Source organism: Dipodomys merriami, unplaced genomic scaffold, assembly GCF_024711535.1.
Source record: "Dipodomys merriami isolate MVZ:Mamm:240054 unplaced genomic scaffold, mDipMer1.0.p SCAF_195, whole genome shotgun sequence".
Taxonomy (NCBI): domain Eukaryota; kingdom Metazoa; phylum Chordata; class Mammalia; order Rodentia; family Heteromyidae; genus Dipodomys; species Dipodomys merriami.
In genome coordinates this window covers 1,515,777-1,536,582 of record NW_027203326.1, presented here as the reverse complement: position 1 = coordinate 1,536,582, position 20,806 = coordinate 1,515,777, and the positions used below count along the sequence as shown (strand labels likewise).

The window sequence follows — 20,806 nt, the reverse complement described above, 5'->3', positions numbered from 1 at the left end:
GGAGATGGGGGCAAACAAGTCGTTTAAGGATTCAGGTAGACCTGTTGCAACAATGAGAAGTACAAAATGTCATGTCAAAACCAGCTTTACAATGTCGGTGGGGGGGGAGGGGGGTATAATTGGGTGGGGGGAGGGGGGAGGCGGGGAAGGGAGGTGAAGGGTAAACAAAGGAGGAGGCTGCAATGCTTGGTAAGAAATGTATGCATTATCCTGCCCATGTAATTGTAGCCCCTCTGTACAGTATGTTCTCAAATAAAGTAAAATAATATTAAAAAAAAAACTCATGTCTTTGTTTCTTTGAAGTAGAATACTTTAAAACAAAGTTATTTTCTTTATTTTTCTATGCTGGCCTTCAAATGGCAGATTGTTTCCTTTTGTAATACTCTCAATTTGAAGTTTACAGAAAAGTTTTATATCAGTAAAGAACACACTGGAACAAGTCAGGGACAGAGTTTCCTTCAAGCCTTGGATTTTTTCTTGTACAGTAAAAAGGACAGCACAAATTAACTTGAACTTGGTCATTTCCCTATGTTCAATTCCTCTCTTGGAATCAGTATTCACTTCCCATAACAGTTCCTTCCACTTACTTCCAAGAACAATCTATGGTGCTACTCACGGTAACATGAATGTTTTCTGGCTTCATTGAATTAGCACAAGTACATCTTTGGACATGAGGTAACACGTGTTTCAGAGACAACTTAGTAACGAGAAAATATGGAATTGTCATGGTTTATAAAACATTATCAATATACATATGGCCATATCACATGATGTTAAGTACAATGAAACCCAAGGTAGGGGAACAACTTGGTTTTTCTTTCTTGTCATTGTTTTTAATGTACTAAATGTACTATGGGATTTTTTGGGTTTCTCTTCTATTTTCTTCCTCCATGGTGTAACCCCTGTTTTCACTGTATTTGATGTCGTTAACCTGCACCTTGCATATACATTTCTCTAATGTGGGGAGGGGAAGGGAAATAAAACGCTAAAACAAGGATACAGTATGAACCATTGTAACAACGAGATGAACAAGACACTATGTTGAAAACTAACTTTAAAATTGGGGATGGGAGAAGGGAGTTTGGATGGTGGGGAGAAAAAAGATGACAGGGGAAAAACACAGAAGAGGTAACAATACTCATTATATAATATACTTATTAACTTACTTATTTAACTCTAACCCCTCTGTACATCATTTTCAAAATATAAAACATGAAAAAATTATCCTGGAGTACATTAAGTTGAAATTTCCTATGATCTGTAAATGAAGACTGATTTTAAGTGGGAAGAAAGTTCTCAGAAACATTTTTTGTGAGTGTGTGTGTTGTTCATTATTTCCCAAGTGTACATAAGTTAACAGTAGGAGATAAGAATGATAGGAGAAAGAGAAGTTCTTTGTTTAAGTATAATGGTCCAATACACTATAGAAGACTCTGCAAATAAGACAACTTTGAAACAATAAAGCCCAGGCCAGTATGTAAATCTATGGGAGTGATATAGAGAAAGCATTACTACTAATGAAACATGAAGGATGAGGCCACTCTCTTTCATCTACTAACCCTAAATCATGGCAGCTAATCATGCAAATTTGTAAAAAGAATAGAAGAATAATTCTGGTTCCAAGCAAGTCAGATATAAGAGTATGGACTTAATTGGGAAAAAAAGGCCATGTTGAGAAAGCAGGAATTATATTAGCAATGAACTGGTGGCTAAGATCACATTTCTTTTTCTATTTTTTCTTTTTTTCTTTCTTTCTTTTTTTTTTTTTTTTTTTTGGATGGTTGTGGGACTTGAAGTCTGGGTCTCCACTTTTCAGCTCAAAGCTAGCGCTTTACCTCTTTAGCCACAGTGCTACTTCCAGTTTTCTGGTGGTTAATTGGAGATAAGTGCCTCAGAAACTTTCCTACTCATGCTGGATTTGAACTGCAATCCTTAGACCTGAGCCTCGTGAGTAACTAGTATTATAGGCATGAGCCACCAGCATCCCGTTTAACATCACATTTCTAACAGTGTACACTCAGTATATGTAATGTGTATGTTTCTCTATCTTTATATGAACTCGAGTTAAAAAATCTGGGCTACAGCTTTTGCACTCCCAAAAATGTTTCTAGTTTAAAAGTTGATACTCCTGGAAAAATGGAACCTAAGAATGTAAAGGAGTCTGGGAAGTTCAGTTTGCATCCAGCCTGGGAGAACAATCTTGAACACTATTTATAATTACCAGCCAAAAGCTGCATTGGAAGAATGGCTCATGTGATGAAATACTAGTTATGAGCAAGATTTCTGAATAAGATCTTGACGTTTTCACACATACACACACACACACACACACACACACACACACACACACACACACACACACACACATATATATATATATATATATATATACACAAACATGCACATACACACAGAGGCACTGATATGTGCAAACACACATATGAAACAACTCTCAGAATGTGTAGAAATGTTAGAAAATAATAAAAAAAATATGTCCTAAGAGTAGACTCAAGTGATAATTTTTTAATATTAGAAAGTTCTCAAGTGAAATTTCCCCAAAAACGCTTGAGAATATTACATAATTAGGGACCAGAGATAGTAAGAAAGTTAAGTAATCTTTATTGAAGGGGTTGGATCCATGGAGGAATGAATCAGAGACCCCTGCAGGTGCATCTGAAAATTTTCATATCCTGTGTCAAATGTTAGAAGATCTTCAAAAATAGTATATAAACATTCTGAGCCATCAGTCTTATGAAAAATATTATTGGAGAAGTTTAGAAATGCTAGTCTGTATGAAGATTAAATAAACCATCAAAGTATGGTAGGACAATGAGATACAAGCCTGGAATTCTAGCACTCAGACTAAGACAGGACTAATTACATAGTGATACCTTCCCTGGACTAGGTAACATAATTTTTTTCTCAATAAAAAAAAGAAAGGAATAAAAAACAAGAAAGAATACACAGTTGCAAGTTTGGGCTAATTTTGTCATTATGTTTTAGGAAATCAAGTTTCCTATTGAAATGCAACTCACATATAATCCTCAGTTGTGTTTTAAATGCTCTCTTCATTACAGAACATTTCTAGATGCAAAATAGCTCATGATTCCCAACCAAAAATTTGAAAAAGTAAGCATCATTCTGTTGGATTCCAAAGAAATGATGAAGGATTACAAAAGCTTAGGACTGGAGAAATAGCGAAGTTCATTTAATGTACGACTTTGTAGACCTGGCTAAATTAGAACTTATATTTAAAATAAATATTTTTGTTAGTAATTTTTCATTGTAATTTCATATCATATTTCATATTCCATAGGATAGAAGATTTAATTCACAAATTCACAAATGATTATGGCATTCTATTAGCTTAAAATATTCTTTCAAGTGATGTATAATTAGAACGTAGTTAAGAGATAATTGCAACAGTCCTGTGAAACATGATAATGTGAATAATCTAGAAATAGTTGCCAACAAATTTATGATATTAATTTATAAATTTATAAAAAGAGGAATTTTTTGAGACTTTGGTGCACCATGGTATGAATAGAGTAATTGTGTGACATTCTTTTACTTCTACCTATGTATAACACAGGAAGAAATTTCCTTAATTACATACCTCTGTATACAATGAGAACAATGCTTGGTTTGGGGTTTGTTTTTTGTTTTTGTTGTTTGCTTGGTCCTAGGGCTTAAATTCTGGGCTTGGGAACTGTCCCTGAGCCTGTTTTTGCTCAAGCTACTGCTCTTCCACTTGAACAACAGTGCCACTTGTGCCTGGCTTTTCATGAGCAGTTTATTAGAGATAAGAATCTAAGGAACCTTCCTGCCTGGGTGGGCTTTGAACCATAAGCTTCAGATCTTCATATTCAGGTATTCAGATATCCTGAATATCTGTGATAGATAAAGATATAGCAATAAATAATATTTGCAAGTGTTTTGATCTCAAGAATACCATTGGGGGGAAAATGATGCAGCAAAGTGTAGTGTAGTGTTCTTTCCTCAATAGGAAGGGCATCACATTAGCAGAAGTATAGTATTTTTTCACAATAATGATAAGCTAGTCCTGATGTGAATTTAGGGAATTTTAAGGTCCACCTTACAAGTTGGAAACCGTTGGGCTAGGATGAGTTTACAGCATAAAAACTTAAGATTGATGGTCATAAGAATCATAGCTTACTCTGATGAGCATATGTTTACACATGAGGAATTTATTATAGATACTTCATAATTTTATTTTCTACCAGAATGTGGCTAATTTTTCTGTTGACTTTTAAATATGTACCCCCACCCACTGGAAACTACATCTATTGCAGAATAAAATGCAAACATGTACTGTTTTGAATGTGTCTGGTGTGGCATGTTCAGAATTTGAAACTGAGTAGTTAGTGGTCATAGGAATGTTGAAGAACACATACATTCTGTCTTCTTAACCATTAGTTTTAAAAGTTAGGAGTTTCCATACAATTGAACTGTTTTCTGTTTTAATATGAAAATACTAAAATAATTTTTGTTTCAAAATAATGGCAAGTATATTCTGAAAATTTTGTATAGTTTGATAAAATTCAAGTTGATGACGCTCTGATAAAGAAAGGGGTAATCAATACAAATTAGAAGACAAATAGGATTCATTTTTAAAAAGGTAACACACATAGAATAATATTTACTATACCAATACAGTGGAATTATATTTTATGTAGCTTATTTTTAAATTTAATTTTATTGTCAAGGTGATATATAGAAGGGTTTGCAGTAATTGTATGGTAGTAAATACATAGCATGTCGAACTTTTTACCTCCTCCTTCATTTTTCTCATACTTTTCCTTCCCCCCCAATACCCCTTACAAGTTCTAATGTAAATTTCCAACAAGTCTTGTGAGTATTGCTATTGCACTGGTTTGTCTTTGGCCCTTTGTCTCGCATTTTATTGTTTCTCTTCCCTTGCCAAATTAAGATATATGTAAATACAATACACAGGATCCCGAAATCAAACAAAGCAAGGGATAAACCATAGGGGAAAACACAAAGAAAAAAGAAATCACATTGTACATTAAAAACAATAACTACAAAGACAAACCTCTCTTTCCATATCTAGAAGTTTATTATGCTCAGCATTATCTTCTATGGTCATATATACATAACTATTGAGAAATTTGGTTCATCTGCTAGGACTATTCTAGACATTTCCTACTTATTACAAATGAGGGAAACCATAGAATTTCTTTGTGTCTTGCTTATTTTACTTAGAAGGATATTTCCAAGTCTTTCCATTTCCTTATGAATTAGAAGCATAGAATTCCTCCGTGTGTGTGTGTGTGTGTGTGTGTGTGTGTGTGTGTGTGTGTGTGTGTGTGTGTGTGTGTACCACATCTTGTCAATTCGTTCATCAACTGAGTGGCATATTAGTTTAAAACATGACTTCATGTAAGTATCACTTAGCGTCATTCAAAAAAGACAGATGCCACTCCCCCAGACATTCTAAAATCATGATTTCTAAGTAAGGCAGGATTTTATGGTGGCACAAGTGTTGAGATATCTGGATGAGTCTATGTATATCTTGCACTGAATTAGGCAGGAAGATATCCAATATCATATAGGATAAAATGGTAGTGTCAAAATATTCCCTTGAGAAAGATTTAGGAGGTTGCCAGAAGTATGAAGTAGTTTAGATAATTTTGAAGAATTTAGAAATGCAAGCTCAGGTATGTCTCTTTAAATAATAATTATGTAAGTGGAAGAGCAAAAGAAGCAGAAGAGAAGAAAATAACTGACAGCAGATCATTGTCCCAAATTAGAGTATAAAAGACACAATCTATAACTTCCAAGTTAAAAAGAGACCAACATAATACGTTGTACTTAATTTAGGTACAAGCAAAATGTTTACTTGGCTTTTTCCTACTTTAATGCTCCAAAATAAATGAATACATAAGAAAAATTATGTGATTGCCATTATTTCAACCTGAACACTAACTGTGATGAACCCTCTTTTTCTCACTTTGCACTTGGAAAATAGTATCTAAGTTAATGATGTTGTGGTTGATTAGAGGTAGACTAAGGGGCTTCTACTTGTACAATTATCACAGAATAGTTTAAAACAGTTTTTCTCCCAAGATATCCAACTAAATTTTCTGAAGTTGTGCTTTGAACACACCCTCACACTTGAGCAGATTATTTGAAATTATACTTCAGCATTTCCTTGGCACATTCTAATTGTGCATTTGTCTTTTTGCACATTCCTTTTGAGTTCATAGTTGCTCTATTTCCATTTTATCTGTAAAAACTGCTAAGAATATTATTCAACTACCACTTCTTGTTTGTATATGCCCAGTCTATGTAAGAAGGTACTTTGTCCATGTTAAGCAATAGGGTAGTACTCGCTCTCTGAGGAGAAAAGTTCCACATTATAACCCTATGCCCACATTAGAGGGTGTAGAATTTAAAGCATTTTGAGACAAACAGTGATATTAGAATTGAAGCTCTTTAGAGACATTTTCTTGGAGTTCATTAGTTTACCCAGGAGAAATATAAATATCCACAAAACTTGGAGCTTATTAGTAAGTATCCGAATTAACACTAGATCCTAGATGTTGTATTAATACAAGTCACCATTGTATTATTGTTACATCAGAATCCTTCCCTACTTGCAAATATGCATGAAAAAATGAAATAAAGACATTAAAGCAAAATGTCTTATCTTTTTAGGCATTTAATCCTAGTGGTGAGGGTAATGTCTGAACTCTTCCATTCAATAAACGTTTAAAGTTTATAAGAGTACTTCCTACACAGAAGAATTTGTGGCATGTTGATTGACAGGGTTATTTCAACATGGAGATATCCCTAACAAAAACTAGATTTAAATAGAGTATATGACAGTTATGATGTGTCAATCAGGCATTTTCTATTCTAAAGAAGAATCAATTTGAGGACTGTTCAGTAACATCAGTAACGTCAGTGTTACTTGTCATACATTTAAAATGAATAGGCTGATAAAATATCCAAACATATCTAAAGATATTTCAATAAAATCCCAAACTGATGTGGATACATGGGTCACTCATTGGAACTGTAGACAAATTAGTCTTATCTGTGCTGCAGTTCAATCTACAAATCACCTGGCTAAACAAACTCTTCAAAAATATTCACAGAATTCCTCTAAGTAAAGATCATGAGAGTTATATCTGCATAATTCTTCTAAGGTCAGGATAAAAACATTTGGTCCCAACATTTAAAATCAACAGGATCTGTTGAATTCATGGATTCAGAATTTTATGGCTTCACATTCATATCTCAAAATTTTATCAATCTGACTTTCACCAAAACAATGTTCTTATTGAACTTGTCTATGTCCTTTTAGTTTTCAAATCCAAATATCATAATTCCTTCAATACCTTCCTGACAATTCGTTCCCTCCTTTACTTCTGTAAATCTGTTTTTTTTACTTTCTTGTTGCCTAATTTATCTCTTTCTTCTATTTTTGACCACTATGATGCTCACATTGCTCAAATTTGTGTCAGAACTTTCCTTTTACTCTTCCTTTAATAATGTCCCCGAATTTATTATTGTTTTTCATATTAATGGTCGTGGATATTTTAATGATGGCTAAAAAGACTTATCTATGCATCTGTTTAACATAAATTTTAGAACTATCAGAGAGTTTTTTCCTCTAAATCCATCATTTCCACCTGTAGTCCTTATCACCAAGAATATTACTAACCTGGTTCCAGCCAGAGACGTGGAAGCACTTTAGATTTCTGCTTACCCTCCTATTTCCGTCCATTAGAGAAGATGAATGATCAAGATTTTCTGTTTCTGTCACTAATATAATTTCTATGTACTCCTTTTTATGCACCTGAAACCGGGCTGTTTCAAATACTCATCATTGGTCACCTAGTCCTAAAACAACTGCTTACATAGTAGGCTTTTTCCCCATAGACTTTTCATATTGATCCTCTCCATCACCAAATTACTGCACCAAGTAACCACACAGAGTGAAGGTCTCAGACACAAATTCTAGTATCATTATTTACTCACTACATTGACTGTTGGCATCACATTTCTCATCTGTAAATGGATATAATCTACCAGAAATATTGAAGAATATATTTGTTGACTTCTAGAGCAAAAAAAAAGAAAAGTGAAGAGTCTTACATTTCCCACCTTACCTTACTAATAAGGAAAGATTCAAATTCAATTTGTTGGTTTAAAAATCACAATTTTTTTCATGCAGAAATAAAAATGAGTCATCATCAGGCTACACTGTGGTAATCATCCTCAAAATTATTATTAGCATCATATGTGCTAATTATTGAAAGTCTGATATGTGTCTATGACTTTGCTATTATTTGTCTTTGGATTAATAATTTTAATGTTACCACTGTGCATGCATCCATATTAAAATTTTGAACAAGTAAAGAAACAAAAATCTAAACCATATAAAGTAGCTTGACTGTGTGCTTACAACAAATTATGGAACAGATTTTTGAAGCATTGCAAATTCCTAACCAGTATGAATTAATTTCCTCTCTCTCCGTCACTACACACAAATATTTAAGAGGTAGAACAGAACTTTTTTTCAAGTGATATATTGTAAATGTTACTACAATATCATGTGTATAGCTAAAATTTCCTTTAAAGTAATAAACTCTACGTTTAAATCAAGTATTAGTTATTTTATTCTCAGAGAATTTTAGATAAAGACTGTATATCTTTGAAATGAAAAAGGTCAAAATAGCATAAAAATTTTAGAGGGATTCTGTCTTCAGAAATACATATACCTATATATATATATATATATATATATATATATATATATATATATACACACATATATATATGTTATGTGCAGAATGATATACGATATACATTTTAGACATTATTTGTCATCAGAAATATGTACATATATCTAAATTTATGTGTAGAACGATGTACATTATAGTGAAAAATACATCTTAAAACATAATTAAAATTTAAAAAAATACATCAAACAAAGTGCCAGTGACTCAATCTTATAATTCGAGCTATTCTGGGTGCTGAGATCGTAGAATTGTGTTCGAAACTAGCCCAGACAGAAAAGTACTTGTTAGAGTCTTATCTCCAATTAATCACTAAAAATAGGAATTAGCTCTGTGCTTCAAGTTGTGGAGTGCTGGCCTTGAGCATAAAAAGCCTTTGGAACAATGCCAAAGTCTTGCAAACAACAACAACAACAAAATGTATCACATTAATTTCACAAAAGCAAATTTTAACTGCTGTGAACATTTCTTAGAAACATGAATACATGCCCCTGGAAAATGTTAAGTAAAAGTATAGAACATTTATGTCTATGTTAAAGACATGACTAGATTAAGATATTTAGGTGATGATTAGGAATTAAGAATAATGATAGTTAGGTAAAATATAGGAACTGGACTTTATTGTAATGATTATATAAAATTATTCTTGCTTAGTATATGAATTATAATAAGTGATAAACATTTTTAAATGATTTCCAGTGCAAAGGATTATCAATTCTTTTGTAATTTCAAAACAAGAATTCCATTCCAAGGCTAATTTGCTCTAAGACTATATTTGTTTTCTAAAATTAATTTAGGAATGAGTTAACATTTGTATAACGCTGCACAGCAGAGGAGAGTGAGAGGTGATAGAATGATGGACCACATAGGAGCTGTATGTCATTGGTACTGTGTTTCAAAAAACAGACACACTTCAGAGAAGAGAAAGAGGAATATAAGGTGTCCTGACTCAAGTTACATTTTAATCCACCTAATAGGTTTGACTGAGAGTAAGAGAACATGGGAAAAACAGAAAATAAAGTAGAAAATAAAGCATTGTAGAAACCTGTTACAATGTAAAAATATTGTAATAGGAAGATGATAATTAATTTCCAAAGAAACAAATGTAAGAATAGGTAAACTCTAAAGGGAAAAAGAATGAAGAGGGAAAAGAAGCAAAGTAAAACCTTTATCAATAACAAACACAAGAGTTTGGAACTGGAAAGGCAGTAGAACTATTGTAAATAACAATAAAATTGCTAATGTGGATAGAAGATGGATCACATTTTATCATATGTGATTTTGAAGTCAGAGGAAATGAAAATTTAAAAGTTATAACTTAAAACTCTATTTGAATTATAACTAGACACTATTGCTCAGTGGTAAAACATTGGCCTAGCATGTGTGAAGCAATGGTGTGAATGCCCAAGCATTACAAAGTACACACAAAGCACACACACAAAAAACCCACATTAACACAGACACACACAGACAACATACACACATTTGGAATATTGATATCATCATATTAAACAGAGGGAATTATCACAAATAGTAAAAATATGTTAATATGAAATCATATTATTGCTCATACTATTTAAAAGTTTAGTAGAAATAAAATAGTCACAATATACTTGGATTATTATAGATTAACTGAAATGAAAATTAAGAAATAGAAGAAATAAGAACCTTTGCAAATAAGTTTTAAATAATAAACATTTTCAAACATGTATACTTTTATTTTTAGAAAAGATTGTTACTAGTATTTAACTCAAGATTTAGAATATGATAACCAGGTACTCTATATCTGGCTGGAGCCCTAGCTACTCAAGAGGCTGAGATGTGAGGAACGCGGTTCAAAGCTAGCCCAGGCAGGAAAGTCTGAGAGATTCTTATCTATAATAAACATCTAGTAAACCAGAAGTGGCACTGTAGTTCAAGTATTACAGTGCTCGACTTGAGCGGAAGAGCGCAGGGACAATACCCAAGCCCACAGTTTAAGCACGACACCAACCAAAAAAAAAAAAGAAAAGAAAAGAAAGAAATAGGTAACTGTAATACCAAAACTCCAAGTTCATAATCAATTTATACCTCCCTGGTGAAAGGAACTGCTAAACTAAAACATTCTTGATTTCTAGCTCAAAATTGTAGAAATCATATTCTATCCCATGACAACATTGCATTGCCTGGGGACCCTCATCTCTGTTTAACATAGTCATACTGAAAGAATAATCTCCCCAATTCCTGATGGAAACAGACTGCAGGTCTTATAGACCAATCATTTCCACATTGTAGCTCACATATATTGTTTACCATTACATGTATTTTGATTGTTTTTTGTACCTAACATTTTGAGAGAAATGTATTAATTTAAAATGCTATTAAATTTTGTTGAGAAGTTTTGCATCAATGTTCATCAAAGAAATGGGTCTATAGTCCTCTTTGTTTGATGAGACCCGGCCTGGTTTTGGGATGAGGGTTATGATGGCTTCATAGAATGTGTTCGGTAGTGAGCTTTCTCTTTCAATTTCATTGAAGAGTTGGAGGAGTATTGGTGTGAGCTCTGCTTTGAAGGCCTTGTAAAATTCCGCTGTAAAACCATCTGGTCCTGGACTTTTCTTAGCTGGGAGGACTCTTATTGCTGTTTCTAATTCAATGCTTGATATGGGCCGATTAAGCTGGTTTAACTCTTCTTGGTTTAGTTTTGGCATGTCAATATTTGCTAGGAAAAGGTCCATTTCTGTCAAGTTCTCAAACTTATTAGCATAAAGTTTTGAGAAGTATTCCCTTATAATGTTCTGAATCTTGGTTGTTTCCGTAGTGATGTTTCCATTCTCATCTCTGAGTTTATTAATTTGGGTGTGTTCTCTCCTTTTTCTGAAAAGGTTTGCTAAGGGTCTGTCAATTTTGTTAAGTTTTTCGAAGAACCAACTCTTTGTTTTGTTGATTCTTTCTATAGTTTTTTTGGATTCTAATTCATTTAATTCTGATTTAATTTTGATTCTTGGAACTCAAAAAATTAAACCACCCAACAACAAATCCTCAAAGAAACAACTGCCCAATAAATAAGTGGGCGAAAGACTTAAAGAGAACCTTCTCTGAAGAAGAAATAAGGATGGCCAATAGACACATGAAGAAATGTTCAACATCCCTAGCCATAAAAGAAATGCAAATCAAAACAACATTGAGATATCACCTCACTCCAGTTAGAACAGCAAAAATCAAGAACTTTAACAACAACAGATGCTGGAGGGGATGTGGACAGAAAGGAACCTTACTTCATTGTTGGTGGGAATGTAAACTTGTTCAACCACTTTGGAAAGCAGTATGGAGGTTCCTCAAAAGACTTCACATAGATCTCCCCTATGATCCAGCAATCCCACTTTTGGGCATTTACCCAAATGTTTACAAACAAGACCACACTAAAGCTACCAGCACAACTATGTTTATTGCAGCATTATTTACCATAGCTAAGATATGGAACCAACCCAGATGCCCCTCAGTAGATGAATGGATCAAGAAAATGTGGTATATATACACAATGGAATTCTATGCCTCCATCAGAAAGAATGACATTTCCCCATTTGTTATGAAATGGAAAGGTTTGGAAAAAATTATATTAAGTGAAGTAAGCCAGGCCCAAAGAAGCATAGGTCCCATGGTTTCCCTTCTTTGCAATATATAGTATAGGTATGCGTCAAGCAGAAAAGGTCAGATAATGTGATGTTAGGAAAATGAACCCTTAAATATGTATTTTAATGTTTTCGTTTCTTTCATGCATGTGTTTCTAACGCATTTATAAGATTATTTCTTTGTTGCTTTGTATGTCCCTCCCCCACAGTGTAACCCCCGCTTTCACTATATTTGATGTCAGTATAACATGTGGAGGAGATGGGACAAACAAGTCGTTTAAGGATTCAGGTAGACCTGTTGCAACAATGAGAAGTACAAAATGTCATGTCAAAACCAGCTTTACAATGTCGGTGTGGGGGGGAGGGGGGTATAATTGGGTGGGGGGAAGGGGGATGCAGGGAAGGGAGGTGAAGTGTAAACAAAGGAGGAGGCTGCAATGCTTGGTAAGAAATGTACGCATTATCCTGCCCATGTAATTGTAGCCCCTCTGTACAGTATGTTCTCAAATAAAATAAAATTAAATTAAAAAAAAAAACAAATGAAAAGTGAAAAAAAAATTAAAATGCTATTAAACAAGACTGATATAAAAATCACCTTTGACCCCAGATAAATATTTTACCTTTCATATACCCAAAAATGCAGTCTTACCTATTATTAATGTTAGGAACAAGAGGTTAAAAATCATAGACACCAAGACCTAAGCATGAATTAAAAACTCTCCAACTTGTGAATACAATTGGTTTAAAAAGACATCAATACTACTACACATGTTTTTTCAAAATTTCTTGTGATACTGAAGATTCAGTCATAAAATATTAACACTTGAAAATAACTCATTTTCTTGGGAGTAGGACACAAAACACAAGATTAATCCTAATCATTTTCAAATCCCTTTATTTTTTCTACAAATTCGCTCTTATAATTATCAAGATTAGAAAATTAACTGATGTACAGAGCCACAAAAGAAATAACTTAACTGCATCATCTACATTCAAAAGACAGTTACTAGAAAGCAAAGTTATACTTATAATTAGCTTAACAAATACACTTATATCCTTTTATTCTATTTCATTTACTTTCATAAAAACTGGGTTTTCATAAATGATGCATAAAAAGCCTATATACTCAATTACATTTTCAGAACTTAACAATATTTATTTCAGATATGTCTATAGCTCTATAGTCAATGAACTGAAATAATAGTAAAATATCCAAAAGCTTTTCAGAAATTGCAAGACCCGCTCTGGGTTGTTATTTATATTGGAAAAGATATTCGAAAAGCCTTATTTGTTAAAGTTGTGATAGTTACTCCCAGAACTTAATCATTAGTGAAGATCCCATTGCATGTACAAAACAACTTCAAATGCATCCACAATCTGGAGGTGACACATGCTTTTTGTTTGTTTTTGAAAGGTATATCTAACAAGCATATCCACAATACTGATTTTCAGTCAATATGATGGGATATTCAAACCTAATAAATACAGGGTTGATTATCATAGTGAGAATAGATATGATGTTACAAAGGAAGTTATTTTCAACAGAAATCCGGAAAGAGTTTATCCACCTTGTGTTTCACAGGAATAACCAGACAGTAATACCTTTTTGGTTAAGTCAGTCAAACTCAATCCATGAGTATATCTTAAAAGTATAATCAATTTAAGAGGTTAAATACATATTTTGTACTAACTCATCTTACAGCAATAACTTACTGCCTAATTATATCTGTATCTTCTTACCTAACATACAATAAGAGCTGAAAGTGGTCTCTTTTATCTAACTTATTATTGCATATGCTTTGATTATGATGATGTTATTATTTGACAAATAAAATGTACAGAAGGGTGGCTCCACAGAAATGACATGAAAGAACACTGATAAATAAAAACATTGCAACACAGTTAGCTCTTTTCAGCCTCACCTTGTCCACATTGGCAAGCAACATTGCAACAGCACACACACACATATACACATACACACATGTGGGCACATGTACACACATATACTTGCATGCTAAATTCAGGGTTTAGTACAAAAAAGTACAAATAATATATGAGTGATTAGGACAAACGTTAATTTGCCTTATTACAAAATAATACACAATCTATTCACCATGGGTGTTACATTTTACTTGCCTCACCACATGTGACCAGTTAATTTATTTTAATTAATTAATTCATTCATTTGTTTGGTGCTAATACTAGGCTTGAACTCAGGGCCTGGCTCTGTCCCAGAACTTGTTTTTTTTTTTTTTTTGTTTTAGTTTTATCAAGCCTAGAATTTTACTGCTTGTCGCGCAGCTCCATTTCTAGCTTTTGCTGGTTACTTTCAAATCAGAACCTAATGGACTTTCTTTTTGCTAGGTCTGGTTTCAAACCACAATCCTCAGATTTCATCTTTCTGATTAGCTAGAATAAACACATGAGCCACCAGTGTGGCTTCTAATTTTTCCTCTATAGCTATCTAATGCACCTACTTAGATAGTAATTTAAAACTTACAGTATAGAAGCGAGTTGTACAGTGATGATATTGTCCTGTCAGAAATTTAAGCTAGTAAATTTCTTCTTAAAACCATAAACAAAAATACCATGATATAATATAAGAGAACTCACTATTGAACATATGAGCTTTAAGAGTTTTCTAATAGATCCATTATTTGTTACCCAACATTAGAAAAAAACTGTATCATGCAGTAGTAAAATAGAAGTCCTTTGTAGGAATACTTAATTACCTTGTTTTTAAAGACACTTGTTTTCATCTAAAAAAGTAGGACTGTCTATTGTCTTCATGTGATTTTGATGATTGAAGGTGCTTAATGAGAAGTCAAAGTGTATTACTAATCCTTTGCTATCAATTAAATCTCATCATTTCTTCTTGGAACATATAATGATGAAAGCAATAGTTCAGGGATTAATACTTGATACCATTTTCCACAAAGTTTTGTCCCAGATACAATCGGCCTGCCTTCTCTAGCTGCTTTCCTTGCCTGGACATATTTCTTCACTCTACAGGAAAAGTGTGATTCAACTGATTTCAGTCAGGTCTGTTACTAGAATTATCAGGGATTTAGATTCTTGTCTGTAATTTGGTCAAAGCTATGTCTCTTTATGAAGGCTATTAAAATGTATTTATTAATTTTGAGTAAATACATAAATTCTATTTCCAACTTAAAAAAAATAAATTTGTTTGCTCTATAAATTGATCAGAGGCATGGATTTTGTGGCTAGCTAGGTCATTGCACATCTGTCTCTCTCTTCCTCTCTCCCTTTCATGGTTCTCATAGATAATATGACTGCTCCATAATTATCTTAATTTATTTTGCTTTTATATTTTTGGTTGCATCATTTCACTTTCTGCTCTGCCATTTCCCAAATCATTTACATAGAAGGCATTATTTCATATTTTCTCATTCCTAGAATAAACTGCACATGAAGACACCACTGGTCCTCATTTTCAGTCTGTACCTTTGAATATCGAGGAAAATTTTTCCTCTGCTCTCTATCAATTCCCTACTCTCCAGTTAGAATAATTTCGAATAGTGAAAATGGAAAAAGAAAAAAAATCATGGTGAAATAACAGATGTAGAAAAATCACTGGATTTTTCTGACCAGTTCAACCAACATGAACTATTGGGGAATACATTTGCCCCCATTCCCAATGGTACTCAATGTCTCTGGTTAGGCAATTCTGATGAAGACAAGGAACAAGATGAAAAAGTGAGGAATGGTATCATTAGCAAAAAAAATGGTATCATTTGCTTGAAGAAGAATTCAAGCAAATTTTTGTTTGGCCTGCTGAAAATAATCGGCTTACTACAGTGCAGAGAATACTTTCCAAAAAGGACACTCATGTGAATACTAGGGATGATGATGAGTATACCTCTCTTCATCGGGAAGCCTACAGTGTACACTTAGACATTTTCAATGAGTTGGTGTCTCAAGGCAGATATTCAAGCCATTACTGTGAATGGCTGGACACCCCTGCACACTGCTTTATGTTGAATAATACGAGTGGCTTCTTTCTTAGTTCATCATGATGCAGATACCAATGCCCAAGCTAAAGTCCTCTTGACCCCCTTGCATCTTGCTGCTTGGAATAGAAATAGGGAAGATATGCTGGATCTCCTTCTATTGAAGCATTTTATCAAACCAGTCTGAAGAACTTGGAAGAAACTACATTTGATATTTGCAAAAGGATAAATATGTATCACTACCTCTTTGAAGGTGTGGAAGGCTGTAAAAATTGATCTCCTAAGTCATAATGGTTTGGTTAAGTTTCTTAAATTTCAAAAATGCCAATCCATCTTTGTGTCCGTACAAAATATTTTCACAATACAAAGCTATGGCAATATCTTACTTTAAAAATTCATAGATTCCAAGGTATTCTTCAAGTGAATTGCCTGACCTTGATGTCAAAATGTATTCAAGAGTTGTTTGTATACATCTATAATGATTTCTGCAGAGTTTGTGATTTTTTAAATCAGAAATCATTTTAACTTATCTGTTCAAATGAGTAGTACAGAAACTAAAAATATTTCTGGTGCTTGTCTGAAAAAAGTATATTTTAAAATAATCTGTATTTTGTTTGTATAATGTCCGTAATCTATTGCATTCTATCCTAGATATAATACTTTGAATTCTACATTGCCTTATAATATATAGTTTCATTAATAAATGTGTTATTTCAGATAGTATTCCATATAGAAAAAGTTTAAGATTCCTTTTTTTTTCCTAGGTCCTTATAGTATTTTATTTCTTTGGGATAAAATGACAATATTATCTAATTTCAAAAGTTTTGTAAAGATTATGCTATGTAAAGGCCTAAGGTGAGGATTTAATACACTGATGTCAAACTAATATTCAGTTCAGTGAATTACATATATTGTTACATTTATATTTTTAAATTTTTTTATTGTGAAAATACTGTACAGAGAGGTTACATTTACATGGGCAAGGTAATGAGTACATTTCTTTTTCTTTTTTTTTTTTTTGTCGGTCGTGGTTCTTGAACTCTGGGCCTGGGCGCTGTCCCTCAGCTCTTCAGCTCAAGGCGAGTGCTCTACCACTTGAGCTACAGCGCCACTTCCGGTTTTTTCTGGTGGTTTATTGGAGATAGGAGTCTCACGGTCTTTCCTGCCCGGGTTGGCTTTGAACCGTGATCCTCAGATCTCAGCCTCCGGAGTAGCTAGGATTACAGGCGTGAGCCACCAGCGCCGGCTATGAGTACATTTCTTATCAGGCATTGTAGCCCCCCTCTTTGTTTATCCTTCCCATCCATTCCAATCCTTCCCTGCCCCCCCCACTCAATCCTCGCTGTTACCGCTCCCCACCCGCACCAAAGTTGTAAAGTTCATTTTTCGACATAATGACTTGTATTTTTGTAATCAATTTTTAATAACTGTTTTTCATTTCTTGCATCTGAAGAATGAAAAATATGGAATACTTCACAAATTTTCATATCATCCTTGTGCAAGTGCCATGATAATCTCTCTATTGTTGTAATTTGGGTAAATGTGCTGCTGAAGCATGTAGTATCCTGTAAATTTAAGTAGTTAATGATGCAATGTTTATACAGGCATATATCCTTGGTTGACTGTTTGTAAGTCGGAAACTTTATTGTTCCTAAAAATGCTATTGATGTTACTTCTCTTAAATTCAGTGTATATTGGAAAAAAATTATATTGTTTGGTCGATTGCTCACATTTGAAATTTTTTTGTCAATGACTATTTTACATCTTTTTCATCTTAAATTTGATCATACTTTGAAGCCTTTATAGCTAGGTCCAAAAGTGATTGCTTTTCAAGTGCTTATTTATAAACTGAGTTAGCTTTGTGGTGCTAATGGATTCAAAGTAAACCTTGCTGAAGAGCTACTTCTAAACTTCTGCAGCTTAAAAATTCCTAAATGAGGTGTTACTGGCACAAATGTCTACCTGACCCTTTATTCTTCTTCCATGTAGCAACAGACCAACCAGAATATCTTACCCTGACAACACAGATTTTCTTATTGGAAAAAAACTAATCTTAGTTAAAAGGGATCATAGAGAGATAAACAGTTAAGACAGAATCATTTAGACTAGAAGGTGTTTTATCAAAATATAATTGTTTTTTATACCTAACATTTCAAAAGTAGCTAAAGCCAAGAAGGTGAAAAACATTTTTACATTCATGATTACCTAATGTCCTGGCCGGTCTACCATCCAACCAGGCAGGAATTTACACTACTGCCTTTCTTTCACCAAATATTTTCATAGTTACAATAGAAGTCTATATGTTTCTCCTCTATAATAGGACTTAAATTGGTAATGTTTTAATCACAGTGTTTCCTCTTGTCTCTAGGCTGTAAATCTACAAATGGTAAAGCTTTATGTCCAACTCTACCAAGCACTGAGGTAGAAATAATGGAATAATACTTTAAGAAACAGTGGACTTTGATACCCTAACCACAGTAGAACATTGCAAAACATGTGCCTTTTTCTTATACTATTTATAGTTATATATTTTATATTTATACATGCTGATATTTTATTTCACACAATAAAATTTACTAGAATTAATTCATAATTTGACAAATAAATAGATATTTATTATAATAAATAGATTGGAATATAAATAATAAGGTTTAGAATGTACATTAGAATATAAAAAGTATCCATGCAATGTCTTCGGTATATGTTCTAAGTGTTCTTGGTCTTCTGAGTTCACATTGTAAAAAAAAATTGTTTTCCTCTAATCTATAAGGGATTTTACTCTGCTGCTCTGTTTATTGTTTTAACTCACTGGTTCCAAAATGTTTTTCTCCATATTTCTGAAGCATTCCTACTTATTATACCCAAATTTTGCTGCTATGATATCTAAAAGGTATTCTTCCACAGGACCCACAGGTCTTAGGATCACAGGTCCCAGTTATCCGCTTCATCAGATAACAAGGGCAAGATTTCTCACCTAGGCTCATGAAACATGCCAAAAGAAAGTAATTGACAATCCATCCCAATTCCTTATGACACTGGAATTAGCAGTAAGCAATTGTGAAATGCAGTGCAACTTAAAATGAAAGATGAGATCACAAATTCTGAGAGAAAGTACAGTAATTCAAACTTTCAGTTTACAAATGATCAGCCCATATGAGTGACTAAGATCACAAATGTCACAAATTATTTTTAATATCCCTCTTCTAATGATTACTGAAAGATTTCAGTCCAGCATAAGTAGTCGAAAAAATAGTTCCTAGGACGAAAGATCCACAATTGGTCTACCAAGGCTAAGCAAACTTGACTTACAGCTCAAATATAATTCACAAAAACATTAATTTGAGAAGATCGTTAATGTTTCAAATTACTGGTACTAAAGTAAAACTTTGTTCTGTAGAATAAAAATGTTACCATTCTCAAACCAATGATAACCTACATTTAATCTCCTGAAAACAGATTCCTCTTCAAATAATCTTTTAAAAATCACATTCACCAAAATAATATTTGACAAGTAGACAATAGCAACATTACAAATTTTTCAAGTTTAGGGTGCAAGTTACAATTGAGTTGATTTATTTACACAGCAATAATGCCTAACAGGTTCAATCATTCATTAAAGTGTAGAAATAGTACCACCCACCATTTGTGTTGTTCAGTAGATGCCTTCCAGAAATGTGTCAAATAGAACAACCCCCCATAATTCACCCCAAACACTAGCTAATAAAGTAAGTTTCATCACTTAATAAGGTACATTTTAAAAAGTCACAAATAGTTGCCTTATCATATGTTGTTTTATGTTTTCCCTATCTGTCTAACATAGTAAGAAATATGACTTAAAGTCATGAATATGGGTACTCATAAGAGATGTGACAAACATAAAATCTGTCTTCTATTTCTACCATATTCCTGTATAGTAGTAAATCATAGTCTCCTTCTTTTTCCCAAACTGATAGGTAGTAGAAAATGTTATCCCATGTAAAATAAAATAATCACAAACTCTTTACAAAGCCATTTATAAAATTTGTTAGTTAGGAATATATTCTAAGCCATTATTTTGTCAGTCGTGGGGCTTGTACTCTGGGCCTGGGCGCTGTCCCTCAGCTCTTCAGCTCAAGGCGAGCGCTCTACCACTTGAGCTACAGCGCCACTTCCGGTTTTCTGGTGGTTTATTTGAGATAGGAGTCTCACAGTCTCTCCTGCCCGGGCTGGCTTTGAACCGTGATCCTCAGATCTCAGTCTCCTGAGTAGCTAGGATTACAGGCGTGAGCCACCAGCGCCCCGCTCTAAGCCATTTTTAAACTTCCTTCTGGACTAAAGATTAATCTTCCAAATGGATGAGAATAAAATCATGTCTTGGTGCTTCACGTCTCCAGTCTTGCAAATTGTTATTGCAGATGAATGAATTATGGAAATATAAGCTGACATCAGTTCAAGT

General features: G+C 33.4%; 1 pseudogene; it reads right to left on the bottom strand.

Moving 5' to 3' along the window:
- Positions 1-17,828: 17,828 nt before the first annotated feature.
- LOC138831413 (U6 spliceosomal RNA) lies at positions 17,829-17,928 on the bottom strand (annotated as a pseudogene).
- Between the last annotated feature and the right edge of the window lie 2,878 nt (positions 17,929-20,806).